Source organism: Danio aesculapii, chromosome 23 (genome assembly GCF_903798145.1).
Source record: "Danio aesculapii chromosome 23, fDanAes4.1, whole genome shotgun sequence".
NCBI lineage: Eukaryota > Metazoa > Chordata > Actinopteri > Cypriniformes > Danionidae > Danio > Danio aesculapii.
The window spans coordinates 32,546,373-32,564,442 of NC_079457.1; the positions used below are offsets into that span (position 1 = coordinate 32,546,373).

General features: G+C 45.7%; 1 long non-coding RNA gene across 1 annotated transcript; it reads left to right on the forward strand.

The window, feature by feature from the left end:
• Window positions 1–2,142: 2,142 nt before the first annotated feature.
• Window positions 2,143–13,795, forward strand: LOC130217381 (uncharacterized). Its single transcript, XR_008835868.1, has 5 exons — window positions 2,143–2,385; window positions 3,299–3,352; window positions 3,871–3,938; window positions 5,830–5,917; window positions 13,656–13,795. It is a non-coding gene; the product is annotated as an uncharacterized LOC130217381 (long non-coding RNA).
• Window positions 13,796–18,070: the final 4,275 nt, after the last annotated feature.

Genomic DNA, 18,070 nt, shown 5'->3' on the forward strand with positions numbered 1-18,070 from the left:
GGCATGAGAGGGGGGCGGGGTGGAAACATCCGCCTCACACCTCTGAGGAACCGGATGATGAGGTTATGCCTCCCCACGGTGTCGCCATCCACGCATCATGATGAGCGGAGATGGTGGCCACGTAAACCCTCAGTGTGGAGGGCGACAGCCTTCGCTCCAACTGTCCTGAAGGAAAGAAAGCACAACACTGATCTGGCAAGATCGGGGGTCTTCTCGGCGAGTAGCGCACCACTCAGTGAATAGACTCCACTTAAGGGCATAGGCATGCCTCCGAGAGGGTGCACTATCCTGAGTGATGGTATTAACCACCGCCAACGGTAGGTTACCTAAGTCTTCCTCGTCGCGTCTATGGACCACACGTGGAGGTTCCACAGAACTGATTGAGGGTGCCGGATGGTGCCCTGTTCCTGAGAGAGTAGGTCCTCTCTCAAAGGGACCCGCCAGGGTGTTGCCCCCTCAGCACCGGTAAAAAGCGGCGCAGAGCGAGAAACACTGCCAACAGCTCTAGGCAGTTGATATGGCAATGAAGCTGGGTTCCCCTCCACAGGTCCGCAGCAGCATGCCCGCTACACACAGCCCCCCAACCCGTACTGGAGGCATCTGCCGAAACAACAACATGCCTGGACGCCTGACCTAGGGGCACACTGGCCCGTAGGAAGGAGGGGTCCTTCCAGGGGGTGAGGGTGCGGCGACACAGCGCAGTGACAATCACTCGGTGTGTGCCCGTGTGCCATGCGCATCTGGGGACCCGATCGTGAAGCCAATGCTGTAGTGGTCTCATATGGAGCAATCCGAGCGGCGAGGCAGCGGCTGCGGATGCCATATGTAAAACCCGCACTCCATCTCGGCTGGAGAGCCGGCTCGATTGCATCCTTCGCCAGGAGGACCGCATTCTCCTCTCGCAAGACAGGGGCAGAAGCAGGGCTGACCCTGGTGAAATACACACCCGTGAGCCTGGAAGGCCGTTTCGCGAACTGAATCGCATAGCCGAGTCTGATCGTATGGATGAGCCATTGCGATGGGCTGGCCCGTGCTAACCAGGCAGGCAGAGCCCCCGCAAATGGTCCCACCCGCACGATTACTGACATACCAGCGGCGGGGCAGCGTGGAGTGAGTGGGCTCACCCGGGGAGCACTGGGGTCCCACGGGAGAGCAGGAGACGAGATGTTCTCGTCTCGCACCCAAACTCCAGAAGAGGGGCTGGGAGTGGAGAGAAAGGAGACCGTTCTCTCGCACTCCATGAGCCATTGGCAAAACGCACCGATCCTGCGAGCTGGAAGGCATAGCATCCCAGACTGGCAGTGTTCAGGCTGTCACATCTGGAGAAGGGGAAAAATGCTCTTTCACTGAGGATTTGATGACGTTTTTTTATTTTTATTTTTTTACGCCGTTAAATAAAGTGCCCCGCCCTCCAGCGGGGAAAGAGCAAATTCCCTCCTCCCCAGATGGCCCGTCTTAGGGACGCTTCGCGGTCCGTTTTACAGAGTAAAGGGAGTAAATCCACCACCCTCGGGCTGCGGACCTCTCGCTCCTCCACGCGCTCCATCCAAGCTTCAGGTGAAAAGAAGCGTTTCGTCCTTGGATGGTCGCTCTCTCACCTGATGACACCGGGGGTCAGATGCCCGCTCGCTCCCTCCCTCCGTGGTGAAGAGCGTGGCGTTGGCATCTAAAAAGCAGACATGATGGCTGTGCTTTCTCGGGCTGCTTCGGCCGTGGGTCTGGTGATGGTTTATCCCCCAACAGTTTTAAACTGTTCCTGAGCGCTGCGTTTTAAGTGCAAAGATGCATTCTGCCTGAATGTGTCCTAAATACTTTATGAATTCATCAGTAATATCTTTAAAAAATCTGAAAATATTACCTTTTACTTGTAATGCAGAAAAATATATATTATAATCACTGAAAATTATAAAATTTTTAAATCATTCTCGCGACCCCTTGAAATTATTCTGCGACTCCAAGTTTGAGAACCACTGTTTTAAATGACAGCGATGCTACATTTAGTTTTTATTGTACAATATACATTATAACCCAGTACACAGTAAACTAATATTTTTCAAATTGGCTTTGCCTATTGGCGGTGTAACCGTTAAGCTTAAATAGGCTGAGCATATTTTTATTAATATTAAAACACTTTAATACAAGCTACCCTGATAGCAAAAGACTCCAGGGCGGATTCGCCCTCAAGTCGCCAGCTCCGCTATGCTGTCAGAATCAGTTTGGCTATTCGCAAACAATATGCCCCGCCTCCGAACGGCGGACTGTCAGTTCGTGGGCTCGCAACAGACCCTGGGCGGATGCGTTGATCTAACGCGCCCATTTCAACGGTCGCGGTCACAGAGTGTAGTCGCCAGAATGAAGCAGCAGGAGCCCGCAGATCGGAAAACGGTAAATATGTTTTATCTGTGCACTCATGTAATAATTATTGCTTTGTTTGATATTTTTTTTTATCCTGAAATGATTGATATTTCAAAATTACGCCAAGATAAGCTAAAGTTAGCTGTTCATTTGTATTTAGCATATCGCTACATTTGAGTAACATTAAAAATAGCTTTGGTAAATAACTTTGAGTAACGTTAAAGCTATTAGGACGGGATTTATTAGTGTGGGGGAGATTGAATAACCTATTTGGTTTTTAATGCAGTAGTGAGCGCCTATTTTATCGTAATTTATCACCCCTTTCCTGCAAAATAGCGAGACAAGGCCTAACGCAGGGTTATTCAATTGGCGGCGCGCGGGCCGAATTTATAACTTACACCAAGGCTAACACGCACACCCACTGGTTTAACTATAATATCTATTATAGTTGCCTCCCTAATTGTTACGCAGTTTAAAACACAACATAAGAATGTGTCTGAATGTAGAATAATCCCACTTATACACTGCTTTTGTTGTGCTTTAAAATAAAATATTTGAATATGTTTGTAAAAAAAGCATATTGTACAATGCACTGATATTATTTAGTTTTAAAATATAACATATTAACATTTTAATGTAGAAAAAGCCAACGTGAGTGTCTTAAGGAGCTGAAATACAGCATATGAGCTCTTATGCTGTTGTTTCATCATTCATATTGCAAGTCATATCTCTCCGGCCCCTAGTTGGGATGCTTTTCATGAACTGGCCCCCTTGACAAATTAATTGAATAGCCCTGGCCTAACGTTAAGGCCTGAAGTTACTTTTTACACCCACCTCCATTTAGTTTGAGACTAGTTTTGTCTATATTTTGACAAATATATTCTATTAGATAATTATTTCAAATGATAATTTTGTGTTTCTCTCTCTCTCTGTATGTGTGCAGCTTACAGTTCATCCAAGTGCCTTGGAGGCCATTTCACCTTTTTCAACCATTTGGGTAATGTAAGATTAAAACAGTTTTGAAAGACAGCTATTTTGTTAAATAATGGCAATGGTATATATTACAACTTTTAACATGTAATAAATGTGCAATTGAAAAAGATTCATTCCAATATTTTGAGTTTAGAAAACCCACTTTTATCACAATACTTTGGATATTGTACAGGATACTAGTTTGAGTTTATTTTGGTTTATGCTTACATTTTTACATTTATGCTTCTCCCCATGTTATGTTTTACATAATTCTTTCTTATACTAAATCATAACAAGATGCTGTGTGTGTTCTGTTGCAGCTTATTTTAGTTTATGCCTATATTTTTACATGTATGCTGCTCCTCCCTATGTTGCGTTCCAGATTATTATTTATATCATAATAAAGTCATATTAAGATACTCTGTGTGTGTGTGTGTGTGTGTGTGTGTGTGTGTGTGTGTGCGTGTGTGTGTGTGTGTGTGTGCGTGTGTGTGTCTGTGTGTGTGTGTGTGTGTGTGTGTGTTTGTGTGTTTTCTGTTGCAGCTTACAGTTCGTTCAAGTGCTGCCAATTTCTTGGGGGCCATTTCACCTTTATCAACCATTTGAGTAATGTAAGTTTTGAAAGACAGCTATTTTGTTAAATAATGGCAATGGTATATACTACAACTTTTAACATGTAATACGTGTGCAATTGAAAAAGATTCATTCCAATATTTTGAGTTTAGAAAACCCACTTTTAATCACAATTCTTTGGTTCTGGTATAGGATACTAGTTTGAGTTTATTTTGGTTTATGCTTACATTTTTACATGCTTCTTAGGCCTGTCACAATAATCAATACTTGATTTATCGCACAACACATGACCTCAATAATCTTTGATGATGCAATATATATCGCCCATACATAAAAACAATTCTAACAACATTTTAGCTGATTGTGCAACATCTCTATCTTTACTCGAGGTTTCAGTGTCAGTATGGTTAAAAAAAACACTATAGTATTTACCATAAATTACTATAGTATATTTTTATGCGTGTGTCTGACAGCTGAAAATAGATCTGCTAGCAGATAGGCTTGTGCCGGTATTCGATAATGCGATAAATCACGGTAATGAATATGCACGATATTGTTACCGCGGGCACTTCAAAATACCGTGAAAAATAATAGATCCGAATTTATATTCTTAGAACGCGCCTTAGCTTATTTTCCATCAACCGCTTGAAGAAACACTGCGTATATGCTGCGCAGAACTGATGCGCACTCTGATGTAAACAATCCCCACATGTAGAAGCACTGTGTGCACACAGCGCGCACCGCCGCTGCCACCGCACTATAATCCTCACACAAAGAAGAAGCATGGCGGAAGGAGGAACGCTGCCGACAATTTATCCCCCTTCAGCTTATTTTCCATCAACCGCTTGAAGAAACACTGCGTATATGCTGCGCAGAACTGATGCGCACTCTGATGTAGAAGCACTGTGTGCACACAGCGCGCGCCACTGCTGCCACCGCTCTCTAATCCTCACACGAAGAAGAAGCATGGCGGAAGGAGGAACGCTGCCGACAATTTATCCCCCTTCAAAAAAAAAGTCAGAGGTTTGGAAATATTTTGGGTTCCAAAAAAATGCAGAGGGATTGCTGATCGAAGACGGTTTCCCTTTGCACATTCACTTTGATGTAATTGCTCAAGTTTACTTTTATATTGGGTATTGTTTTATTTATATTTATTTGTATTTAAATGTTTGAAGTACCTTTAGTTAATTAAAAAGTTATTAAAGTTACTAAGTTGATGAAACTGAAGTTTTTTGTGTTTTTTTACCTGTTTCTCTAGTAAAATTACAATATCGTGATAATACCGTATACCATGATAAAAGCTCAATCAATTAATCACAGCATGAAAATGTGATACCGGCACATGCCTACTAGCAGATATCGCAGCCTCTGTTACTTTTTACCTTGCACTTCTTTAACATTTATTATTTATTTGTTTACGATATGTTTTCACATTCTGGTTCCAATGAATCATTATTAAACTGTTAAAATGACTAATTAAATCAAACATTCTAAAGAATATATATTAATTGTTTTTTGAAAGAGTGTACTTGCATTATGCATAAATATATGTATGTGCGTGTGTGTGTGTGTGTATTTATGTGTGTGTGTGTATGTAATTGTATTGTTATTGTCATATAATAAGTGGCTTAAAATAATCTTAAATTGACAATAAAATAAGTATCGCAATATATTTTGGTGCAATACATCGTACAACAAAAAATAAATATCGTGACAGGCCTAATGCTTCTCCCCATGTTATGTTTTACATCATTATTTTTGATAGTAAATCATTGCAAGATGCCGTGTGTGTTCTGTTGCAGCTTATTTCGGTTTAAGCCTAAATTTTTACATATATGCTGCTCCTCCCTATGTAATGTTTCAAATCATTATTTCATATCATACAAAATCATATTAAGATACTGTGTGCATGTGTGTTTTCTGTTGCAGCTTACAGTTAATTCAGGTGTTGCCAGTCTGTTGGACCATTTCAGAATTGTTGTTGGAGTCATCTTACTATTTCAACTGCTAGAGTAAAGTAAGTTTTAATAGTTTTAAGTCTAAAGAGACAAGTTTTGGTTCTTTTCCATAACTTACTGGTTGTAATCTGTTTTGTGTTCCTGTAAAATTTCTTTTAGATGAAATGAATAGGAAAACTGCTCTTGTCTCTAGCTCTGCCTTAAGTAGGAGGACACATATAGATGTAGTTAAACGACTTTAACAAATTAGTGATGGCTGCACAAATTTGACTGACTTTCAGATGACAACAGAGAGGGACATTTTAGATTTTTTTACAGTGTTTTACTGTTAAAAGTTTTTTTTTTGAATGTCAGTCTAAGGAGTGATAAAACACATACTGTGTTAATAGGGTATATGCAGAGCTAGTGTTTAACTAGTGTTTAATAAACTTCCAGTGAACGGTTTATGTGACTTTTTTCCATTTTATACGGTTCCTTTTACAGCATCGATGTTGCAATGAATTCAAATACAATCAGTTCCCCTTCGGATGGGGAACTCCAATGCTATGTGGAAACTTCCACTATGGGGATTTCGTCAGAATCCAATCATCTGAAAGAGTATAAAAACGGGCCAATGAAATGCCAATGAGTTGGCAGCGTCAGCGTGCACAGCTGGCGTCAATGACAATCAGTCATGCTATAAAGACGCAGCCAGTGCCATGCTCGACATCCTTTCGCTTTCAGAGCCTTTCACGAAGCTTCTGAGAGAGTCTTTGAGGGTATCTCCAACCTGTGTCTACAGAGAGAGATCGAGAAGCAGCTTCTCCCGGTCCAGAGCGCGTATACGCAGTGGCAGATGGTCGAGCTGGGTATTTCTCCCTTGCCTGGCGTCCTTTGGGTCCGGTCCTCCAAGAGCGGTTTGTATATAGGAAAAAAGCTTTCCTAAAAGAGCAACACGGTCGTGCAGCGCGTCTTTTTCAAGACGTCACTCCGACCGTGCGTTTCTGGATGCGGTGGTTTCCTATCCCCGGATGATGGGCACGAGCACAGCGTTTCATGTCTGGGGGTCCAGCATGTTAATGCGGTGCTCGCGGGCAGTGCATGCCATCACTGATGTCATGTCTGTTGCGCAGTTAAGATCGCGGCTCACTCTTGCAAAAGAGCCACCCACCCCAGTTGTCCCCCGCACTGCGGTTGGCACTCGGGCAGATCTGAGGGTTTCAGTGAGAGTAAATCCGCCGCCCCCGGGCCGTGGACCTCTCGCTCCTCCACGCGCTCCATCCAAGCTTCAGGTGAAGAGAAGCGCTCCGTCCTGGGATGGTCGCTCTCACCTGATGACACCGGGGGTCAGATGTCCATCGCTGCATCGGAGGATGGGCTGTCATTGTCTGATGAGGATGCGAGCCCGCTCGCTCCCTCCCTCCGGGGTGGAGAGCGCGGCGTTAGCATCTAAAAAGCAGACGTGATGGCCGTGCTTTCTCGGGCTGCTTCGGCCGTGGGTCTGGTGATGATTTATCCCCCAGCCCCGCGGCCGGACCGACTAGATGGGTGTATGTGGAGGATATAAGGAGGCAAGACCTTCAAAGCCTTCCGTCCCCTTCTTCCCGGAAGTGCACAGTAAACTCACGCTGTCCTGAGGGCACTTTTTTCTGCCCGATCTGCGTGCGCTTCCATCCTCACCATCCTTGGAGGTTGGGCTGTCAAGGTCTGACGAGGATTCGAACCCGCTCGCTCCCTCCGGGACTTTGAGCGCGGCGTCGAATCCAGAAGCAGACTTTGCGGCTGTGCTTCCCCAGGCTGCTTCGGCCGTGGCTCTGGAGATGGTTTATCCCCCAGCTCCGCGGCCGGACCGATTAGAGGGGTGTGATGTGGAGGATGAAGGCGAGACCTTCTAAGCCTCCCCATCCCCTTCTTCCTGGATGGGCACAGTAGGCTCACGCAGTGTGCTGCGTGCGCCTTCCCCCTCACCATGCACGTTATGGCCACCTACCAGCGCTACCAAGCGCAGGCGCTGGCCCGGCTGCGCGAGGATGGTTCTGACCCAGGCCTGAGCATGCGCTCCGCACTGCAATCGACTATGCTCTTACAAAAAAAAAAAAAAAAAAGTCGGCTGTGTGTGCCCTGGGAAGGAAGATGATCACATCCGTGATCCAGGAATGCCACCTCAGGCTAAACCTGGTGATGTGCGTGACGTTGACAAAGTTCACTTTCTTAACTCACCCATATCCCAGGCTGGCCTGTTCGGCGACACTGGCGGTGAATTCGCCCAGGAATTCACGCCGGTGATAGAGCAGTCGGAGGCGATGGGCGAGGTCTCTATCGGCGGGATTGTATGACCGCTCCCCCCCCGCCGAGCCATCCACATCCACTGCTTTTTCGCCGAGGACGCCCGCCCGCAGCTTTGCTTCGCCGCCCCCGCCTGCGCCTCCGGCCACGCGGCTGCGCCGAGCATCGCGCCGGCAACCAGCGTCCCCCGCCCAGGGCGCCGCTAAGTTCGGTAAAACGGACCGCGAAGCGTCCCTGAGGCGGGCCATCTGGGGAGGAGGGAATTTGCTCTTTCCCTGCTGGAGAGCGGGGCATGTTATTTAAAGGCGTAAAACAAAAAAAAAAAAAAAAAAAACGCCATCAAAATCCTCAGTGAAAGAGCACTTTTCCCCTCCTCCGGATGTGACAGCCCGAACACTGCCAGTCTGGGACGCTATGCCTTCCAGCTCGCAGGATCGGTGCATTTCGCCAATGGCTCATGGAGCACGAGAGAACGGTCTCCTTTCTCTCCACTCCCAGCCCCTCTCCTGGAGTTTGAGTGCGAGACGAGAACATCTCCTCTCCTGCTCTCCTGTGGGACCCCAGCGCTCCCCGGATGAGCCCACTCACTCCACGCTGCCCCGCCGCTGGCACGTCAGCGATCGTGCGGGTGGGACCATTTGCGGGGGCTCTGCCTGCCTGGTTAGCGCGGGCCAGCCCATCGCAATGGCTCATCCATACGACCAGACTCGGCTATGCGATTCAGTTCGCTAAACGGCCTCCCAGGTTCACGGGCGACCAGGGTCAGTCCTGCGTCCGCCCCTGTCTTGCGAGAGGAGATTGCTGTCCTCCTGGCGAAGGATGCAATCGAGCCGGCCCTCCAGCCAAGATGGAGCGCGGGTTTTACAGCCCGCACTTCATCGTGCCCCAAAAAAAAAAAAAAAAAAAAAGCGGTGGGCTATGGCTAATCCTATATCTGCACATTTTGAACCGCTGCCTTCACAGGCTGCGCTTCGGAATGCTTACGCAGATGCGCATCACGCGATGCGTTCGTCCTCAGGATTGGTTTGCAGCAATAGATCTGAAGGACGCGTATTTTCATATCTCCACACTTCCACGCCACCGGCAGTTTCTGGGGTTTGCGTTTGAAGGTCGAGCGTGGCAATACAAGGTCCTCCCCTTCGGGCTCTCTCTATCTCCGCGAGTTTTCACCAAGCTCGCGGGGGGTGCCCTCGCGCCCCTTCGGCTCGCCGGCATCCGCACGCTCAATTATTTCGATGACTGGCTGATTTTTAGCCCACTCTCGGGAGCAATTGATTATGCACAGAGACAAGGTGCTCCGGCACCTCCGCCCGTTGGGGTTTCAGGTCAACCGAGAAAAGAGCAAGCTCGCCCCCGTGCAGAGCATCTCCTTTCTCGGGTTGGAGCTGGACTCGATCACTATGGAGGCGCGCCTCACACGAGAGCGCGCCGAGGTAATGCTGAACTGTCTGAGAGAGTTCGACAGGAAAAAAAGTGGTCCCCCTGAAATTATTTCAGAGGCTCCTGGGGCATATGGCATCCGTAGCCGCGGCCACGCCGCTCGGATTGCTCCATATGAGACCACTACAGCATTGGCTTCACGATCGGGTCCCCAGACGCGCATGGCATGCGGGCCCACACCGAGTAACTGTCACTGCGCTGTGTGACTGCACCCGCACCCCCTGGAAAGGACCCCTCCTTCCTACGGGCCAGTGTGCCCCTAGGTCAGGCGTCCAGGCAGGCTGTCGTTTCGGCAGATGCCTCCAGTATGGGGTGGGGGGGGCCGTGTGTAGCGGGCATGCTGCTGCGGACCTGTGGAGGGGAACCCAGCTGCATTGGCATATCAACTGCCTAGAGCTGTTGGCAGTGTTTCTCGCTCTGCGCCGCTTTTTACCGGTGCTGAGGGGGCAACACGTGCTGGTCAGGACGGACAGCATGGCCGCGGTAGCGTATTCCATCCGGATGGGGGGTATACGCTCCCGCTGCATGTCTCAGCTCGCTCGCCGTCTGCTCCTCTGGAGTCATACGCGGCTGATGTCGCTGCTTGCTATTCACACCCCGGATGGGCTCAACCGTGCGGCCAACAGGCTCTCACGGCAGCTCCTTCCCCGGGAGAATGGCGACTCCACCCCGAGTCATGCGTAAGTATGCACTCCCCCCAGTGAGCCTACTCGCGCAGTTTCTGTGCAAGGTCAGGGAGGACGAGGGGCAGGTCTTGCTAGTTGCGCCCCTGGCCCAACCGGACCTGGATATCAGAACTCTCCCTCCTCGCGACGCCCCCCCTGGCGAGTCCCTTTGAGAGAGGACCTACTCTCTCAGGGACAGGGCACCATCTGGCACCCTCGCTTAGTTCTGTGGAACCTCCACGTGGGGTCCATAAGACGCGACGAGGAAGACTTAGGTAACCTACCGGTGGCGGTGGTTAATACCATCACTCAGGCTAGTGCACCCTCTACGAGGCATGCCTACGCCCTGGAGTGGAGTCTATTCACTGAGTGGTGCGCTTCTCGCCGAGAAGACCCCCGATCTTGCCAGATCAGTGTTGTGCTTTCTTTCCTTCAGGACAGGTGGAGCGAAGGCTGTCGCGCTCCACACTGAGGGTTTACGTGGCCACCATCTCCGCTCATCATGGTGCGTGGATGGCGGCACCGTGGGGAGGCATAACCTCATCATCCAGCTCCTCAGAGGTGCTAGGCGGATGTTTCCACCCCGCCCCCCTCTCATACCCTCTTGAGATCTCGCAGTAGTGCTACGAGCCTACGTGGGGATCCCTTCGAACCACTCGACTCAGGATCCTTGAGATTTCTGTCCTTGAAGACAGCTCTGCTGGTCGTGTTGGCATCGGTTAAGAGGGTTAGGTACCTGGAGGCATTTTCGGTCAGTGACTCGTGCCTAGAATTCGGGCCGGCCTACTCTCACGTTGTCCTGAGACCCCGGACCGGCTATGTGCCCAAGGTTCCTACCACGCCGTTTAAGAATCAGGTAGTGAGCCTGCAAGCGCTGCCCGCGGAGGAGGCAGGCCCAGCCCTTTCATTGTTGTGTCCTGTTCGCGCTTTTCGAATATATGTGGACCACACTCAGAGCCTTAGATCCTCTGACCAGCTCTTTGTCCATTACAGTGGTCGGCAGATGGGAAGTGCCGTATCTAAACAGAGGTTGGCCCACGGGATAGTGGATGCCATCTCCCTCGCCTTTGGGCCAGGGTGAGCCGTGTCCCCCGGGGGTGAGAGCGCACTCCACTACGGAGCATCGCATCCTCCTGGGCGTTAGCACGCGGCGCCTCTCTGACAGACATTTGTAGAGCTACGGGTTGGGTGACACCCAATACATTTGCAAGGTTACAATCTGCGAGTGGAGCCGGTTTCCTCAAGGGTATTAGGCAACCCTTGGTGATTGAGGAAACGATTCGGTTGAGGTGTCGAAACACGCTTGCTGCGCCACTCTCCCTAACCCGGAGATACGTGCGCTTTTTCAGCTTTGTCAGATTAGTTCCCCATTTCTTTGGTGAACCCTGCAGAGTTCCTCCGAGGCCCCCAGCACCTGACTCAGCGGAGGAGTCAGGTGTTGGCCCGTTACGTTGTCGGCATGCCCGCTGGTCAGCCCGCGTTCTGGGTATAGGTGCCTGCTATGTGTGATCCCCGCTGACGATCCCATACGTTCACTCAGCCACGGTATAGTTCCCCCTTCTAGGGCAGGCTCGTGTCTTCCCTCCCCGCTAACCATCCTTATGCAAGGACTCCCCATCTCTGGGCTAGTCCATAGGTTGTCACCAGGTCTCCCCTCTGGGTAACAGGTGAGCTCCGCAGCGTCCTCCCTATCGGGACTGAACGCTTTCCCAACGTACCAAAACCTATTTTACTGGGTTATTGCGACTCCCCGAAAAACATAACTGTTCTGAACAGGTAAGTGAGGGCCAGGGGACATGTTGGAAGACTGTGTCTCGGGGCGTTGTAGGTGCGCTCGCTCTACTGCGTGGCACACCCTTCGCCAGGGACGCAGTAAGGTTCTTTCGTTGTGGCGTTTTCCATAGATTTCCCCATAGTGGAAGTTTCCACATAGCATTGGAGTTCCCCATCCGAAGGGGAACGCTACGGTTACTAAAGTAACCCTTCGTTCCCCGAGGGGGGGAACGGAAATGCTATGTTCCTTCGCCACAACGATTGTCCCTTAGCTGTTGAGCGTGAAAGTCTCTTCAGCTAGAAAAGGATGTCGAGCATGGCACTGGCTGCGTCTTTATAGCATGACTGATTGTCATTGACGCCAGCTGTGCACGCTGATGCTGCCAACTCATTGGCATTTCATTGGCCCGTTTTTATACTCTTTCAGATGATTGGATTCTGACGAAATCCCCATAGTGGAAGTTTCCACATAGCATTTCCGTTCCCCCCCTCGGGGAACGAAGGGTTACTTTAGTAACCGTAGCGTTAAATAGACTTTGTCATTCATTTAGTTGCTCAAGCGTAAAATGAGACCAAAAAAAGAAAACAGACGCTGATTAAACGTGCTGATTTTGTAATGGCATACAGTTCACTGGAAGCACTTAGCCCAGGTTACTGACAAATTAAAATCCTTTAGCATACTTTTGCATATACCCTATTGTTAAAATGGTCTTCTAGTCAATCAGAAAGTCACATTGCTATGTCTATAATGAATAACCTGTGCTGTAAATTGAGCAGTTTTAGGTTTACTGTCAAATAAACGCAAATAGCTGTAGCTACAGTATCAAATTAAGGCCCTTAAAAGGTATTTAAAAGTCTTAATCACATTTTTACGAGGTCTAAAATTTTGTTTAAACGTTGTCCAAAGTGTTTGACTCCAAAAAGGCATAAATATACAGTTGAAGTCAGAATTATTCGCCCCCTTAGAATTTTTTTTTCTTGTTTAAATATTTCCCAAATGATGTTTAGCAGAGCAAAGAAATTTTCACAGTATGTCTGATAATATTTGTTCTTCTGGACAAAGTCTTGTTTGTTTTATTTCAGCTAGAATAAAAGCAGTTTTTACTTTTTTAAGACCAATTTAGGGTCAAAATCATTAGCCCCTTTAAGCCATTTTTTCCCCGTCAGTCTACAGAACAAACCATCGTTATACAATAACTTGCCTAATTACCCTAACCTGCCTAGTTAACCTAATTAACCTAGTTAAGCTTTTAAATGTCACTTTAAGCTGTATAGAAGTGTCTTGAAAAATATCTAGTCAAATATTATTTACTGTCATCATGGCAAAGATAAAATAAATCAGTTATTAGAAATGAGTTATTAAAACTATTATGTTTACAGATGTGTTAAAAAAATCTGCTTTCCGTTAAACAGAAATTGGGGGGAAAAATGTGTATTTTTGAGACTGTTCTGGCAGAAGCAGGCAACTCGTACCTTTCAGCCAATCAAGTGAGAGCTGTTTTCAATGTCACAGTCCCTTTGCATTGAACTTTGAGTGTCTTACAATCAAAGATGTTGTTTATGTTCACACAGCTACATTACACATCAACTAAAGTTTACAATATCATATCATAGTGGACCACTCCTTTAAAGAATATCTGCTTGTGTGTTACAGGTGCTGTGAGAAAGAACCATGTCTCCCATGCCGCCACTGATGATTCATCTATTCATTCATTTTCTTTTCGGCTTAGTCTCTTTATTAATCCGCGGTCGCCACAGCGGAATGAACCACCAACTTATCCAGCATATGTTTTACACAGCCGATGCCCTTCCAGCTACAACCTATCTCTGGGAAACATCCATACACACTCATAAACTACGGACAATTTAGCCTACCCAATTCACCTGTAATGCATGTGTTTGGACTGTGGGGGAAACCAGAGCACCCGGAGCAAACCCACACAAACATGTGGAAAACATGTACCCTCCACACAGAAATGCCAACTGACCCAGCCGGGGCTCGAACCAGCGACTGGTGAGACGACAGCACTACCTACGTCTTTCTGTGAGACGACAGCACTACCTACTGCGTCGCCGCCACTAATGATGTCATTGTTTAACATGTGATACGATGGTTCAACCTGGCAGCAGACAGGGGAAGCTCAAGGAGTTGCCCCACTGTCAGTACCTTGACTCAACAGTGAACTCTTTGAAATGGTCATTTAAAATAGTACCATTCTGTTCAGCAAAGTCTATAATTAATTCTGCTTTTAATCTCCTTTTACTCTTTTTCATGTAGTAAAATGCTTTTATGAAGTAAAACAGTTAACGGTACAATTTTTTCATTGTGTTTTATTTGTTCTGTTCAGTATATACATAGTACAACTTTGATAATAGGTCATTACTGACATATTTACCCTATTTAATTATCTATTTTTATAGTTTTTTGTGATTGGCTAAAAGGATTTATTTAGATTTAGACGTTTTGAGTGATTAAGACAGACATTTTAAATATCAAGTTTTTATTGTCTAATGTTCTATAGATTTTAGATATTTCTTTAGGTAGTTTTGCCCAGATTAGTTTTTAATTAGGAAACTCAAGGTATCAGCACCAAATTATCTACTAATGAACGGGTCTGGATCGGATCCGGATAAGCTACTTCATCAATGAGTCCGGGTCCAGATCGGATCCGGGCCGGATGAGCTAGTCTATCAGCGGGTCTGGATCGGATTCGAGCCGGATGAGCTAGTGTATCAACGGGTCCGGATCGGATCCGAGCCGGATGAGCTACTCTATCAACGGGTCCGGATCGGATCCGGGCCGGATGAACAGCTTTATTAGCGGATACGGGTAAGGTCTGAAACTGGTCCGGATCGGATCCGGAATTCTTATCCATTCCGGATCCGTTGCGGTGTGCAAGTGGACTCCATTACGGACCCGTTTTGCGTATCCGTCGCGGATCATGTCACACCTTCGCCGCAGATCCGTTCCGGAGTCATTTTGCTATCTGGGTAGCCACCCTTTGATTTTTTTTTCATTTCCGTGTATTTTTTATCTAACGAAAAATGCAATGAATTGTTTATTTTGGATTTCATTTTATTAGGATTAATATAATTATTAGGCGACACAACTTCTACATAACACTGGCTCTTGCGTTTTTAAAGATAGTTTTTGGCTCAAAGACATTTATGCCTGTTAATTTCAGTGCTGTATTTCGACAGATTTTGCAAAGGTTTCAGCTATTCTACCTGTCAGCTGGTACCAGCCTCAGTTTGGCGACTGTGTGGCATCTGTATCAAGTGTCTGGATGACAGCAAGAGAGAGCAAGATGAGATCAGACCTCAGATTTGATGTGTGGCCTCACGTCACAGTTACTTTACTGCAATTTTGTAATATTGGCTCATCTAAATTAACATTTTTTATTCGATTAAAAGCTGAAATATTGCCAGAGACAAAGCAACTTTCTGTTCAGTGATAACATACGCGCACACACACAGGATACAAAAGAAGAGCTGAACTTCGGAAAAAGTGATCACTGGTGCTTGCTTGATGGTTGCTTTGTTTCTCTGCAGTTGGCTTATTAATGGCGCGGCATTGCTAAATCACTCGTTTTAATAATAAATAAGATTATTTATTATTAAACATTGTAAGATGATGGTCGCGTGATTTTTAAAATGAGAGTATGTGTTGCGGATTTATGGCTATTAATCTTAACTTGACTTCGCAGGCCGATCATCTTTTTAACGCAAAAGGCATTTAAGTGTCCTAACTTGACTGCTGCTGCATAATGATTCTTTACACAACTATAAAAAAAGCTTTAGCGATGTCAAAATGAAGGCAAATATTCAAAGGGGTTCTGCTTTTTGTCAATTTTAGCTTAATTTAAATAATACTTATAATAATTATGAATATAATAAATTTAAATATTAATGTGGGACTGTGCAGTGAACTAAACATTTTTATAAGGCTACAAATCCCATAACTGAAAAACTAATGTGAAAATGACAGGCAGTTTCGTATTTGCTCTAATTAATTTAACAGCAAGTTTCTTCTGCGTTTTTTCCCTTTCAGAGCTCAATAGACTTGTATTTAAAGAATTAGTTAACCAAAACATGTAATGAATTAGGCTGCTCGTCTCATGTCATCCCTTAGTCCAGTTTTCTCCTGTGTGAGTTGTGCGGCTATCTACGGGCGCACCTGATCAGGGGTGCATTTCCCGAACAACAATGTAACTCACGGCTGAACTATCATGGTACGATGCATCGTTTGGGAAAAGAACGACGTAGTGACGAGTGTTTTAAGAACACATTGGGCCCTGGTGCTATACCAAATCCAAGGGCCCCCTTTTAATTTTTTTTTACCTCACAAAGGATATATATATATATATATATATATATATATATATATATATATATATATATATATATATATATATATATATATATACACACACACACACACATTTTTAATTGTTGTTATTATTAGTCTTGTTATTCTTATTAATAATTTCTTAATTTATATTATTATCTAATTTTACATCGTTGAATTTATATTTGATTATTATATATTTTTTCTATTTTATTGAAATAGGCCTGTTATACAAAATTAAGTAATGACTGGATATGAACTTTAAAGTTCAAACAATCAGCAAAACAAAACAAAAAAAAACATTTGCAATACTTCCTAAATTAGTGCTTCATAATAAAAATACTTAAAATTGGGGTTCATTCATTCTCTTTTCGGCTTAATCCCTTTATTAATCTGGGGTCGCCACAGCGGAATGAATCACCAACTTATCCAGCATTTGTTTTATGCAGCGGATGCCTTTCCAGCTGCAACCCATCACCGGGAAACACATACACACTTATTCACACACACATACACTACGGACAATTTAGCCAATTTATCTGTACCGCATGTCTTTGGACAGTGGGGGAAACCCACGTGAACGCAGGGAGAACATGCAAACTCCTCACAGAAACGCCAACTGACCCAGCCGAGGCTCGAACCAGCGACCTTCTTGCTATGAGGCGACAGCACTATCTACTGCGCCACTGCGCCGCCTGAAATTGGAGTTTACCTTTAAAAAGTTTCTTTAGAACTTTAGCTGACCATAAATCCCTAATGATATATTTTTGATATCCATGCTTCAAATATCCAAAATAGCTTATTGTGGTCTTCTGAATTACAGAAGGCTAGCATCCTTATTTTATTTATTTATTTATATATATTTTTGCATCAGATAGATTGTCTAATGAAAGTCAGCGCCAATATTTAATTACTCCATATTCTGTCGTTTTCATAAAAGGGGAAAAGTAAACATTCATAAAAAAGTTTGCTTTCTAATTGGTTCAGTTAGACTTACTGTACAGCATAACTGAGTGTAATTACTTGAGATAGATACTCCACAGCGATGGATATTTTGATAACGGCTTGTGTAGGCTATTTGATTTCGCACACTGTCTCGGTTATATTGTGCGATGGAAGGATTGTGCGGGAGCGAGCCAGTTTGAGTCCAGCTGTAACCGAGACAGCGCTTTATGGCTCGTTTCCACTGAACGGTACGGTACGGTTTGGTTCGGTTTGGTACGGGTCACCTTTATCAGGCTTGCGTTTCCACTAACAAGGGTACCCTTTTGGTGGGCGTGGAGTATGACAGACAGTTTCAGTCGACGTCATTCTCGCTCGAGGAAATGTCTACAATAAAGCTGTACAGGTCCCTTAAATATCATATGAGAAGCACTTCTCACAAAACAGATGCTTCATACACATAAATGCTTGTGTAGAAATGTTTATTACTAACTATTCAATGAACATGAGTTGATTATAACTGCAGATCAATGACAGTGCGAAACAGCCTACTACTACTAAATAACTAAATAAATGAACATATATAGACGCATACAGCCCCTTGCAGTCTCCGAAATGTTACCAACTACAGAAGAAATACACACAGCAGACATTTTCGTCCGTATTTAGGTTCAAAACAATACAAATTATAGCCTAGTCAGTGAAAACCTCTTATCTGTGTCTGTAATCTTCCGCAGCACACGTAGCCTCTGTTAGACAGTAATTCCGTCAATCTGAGT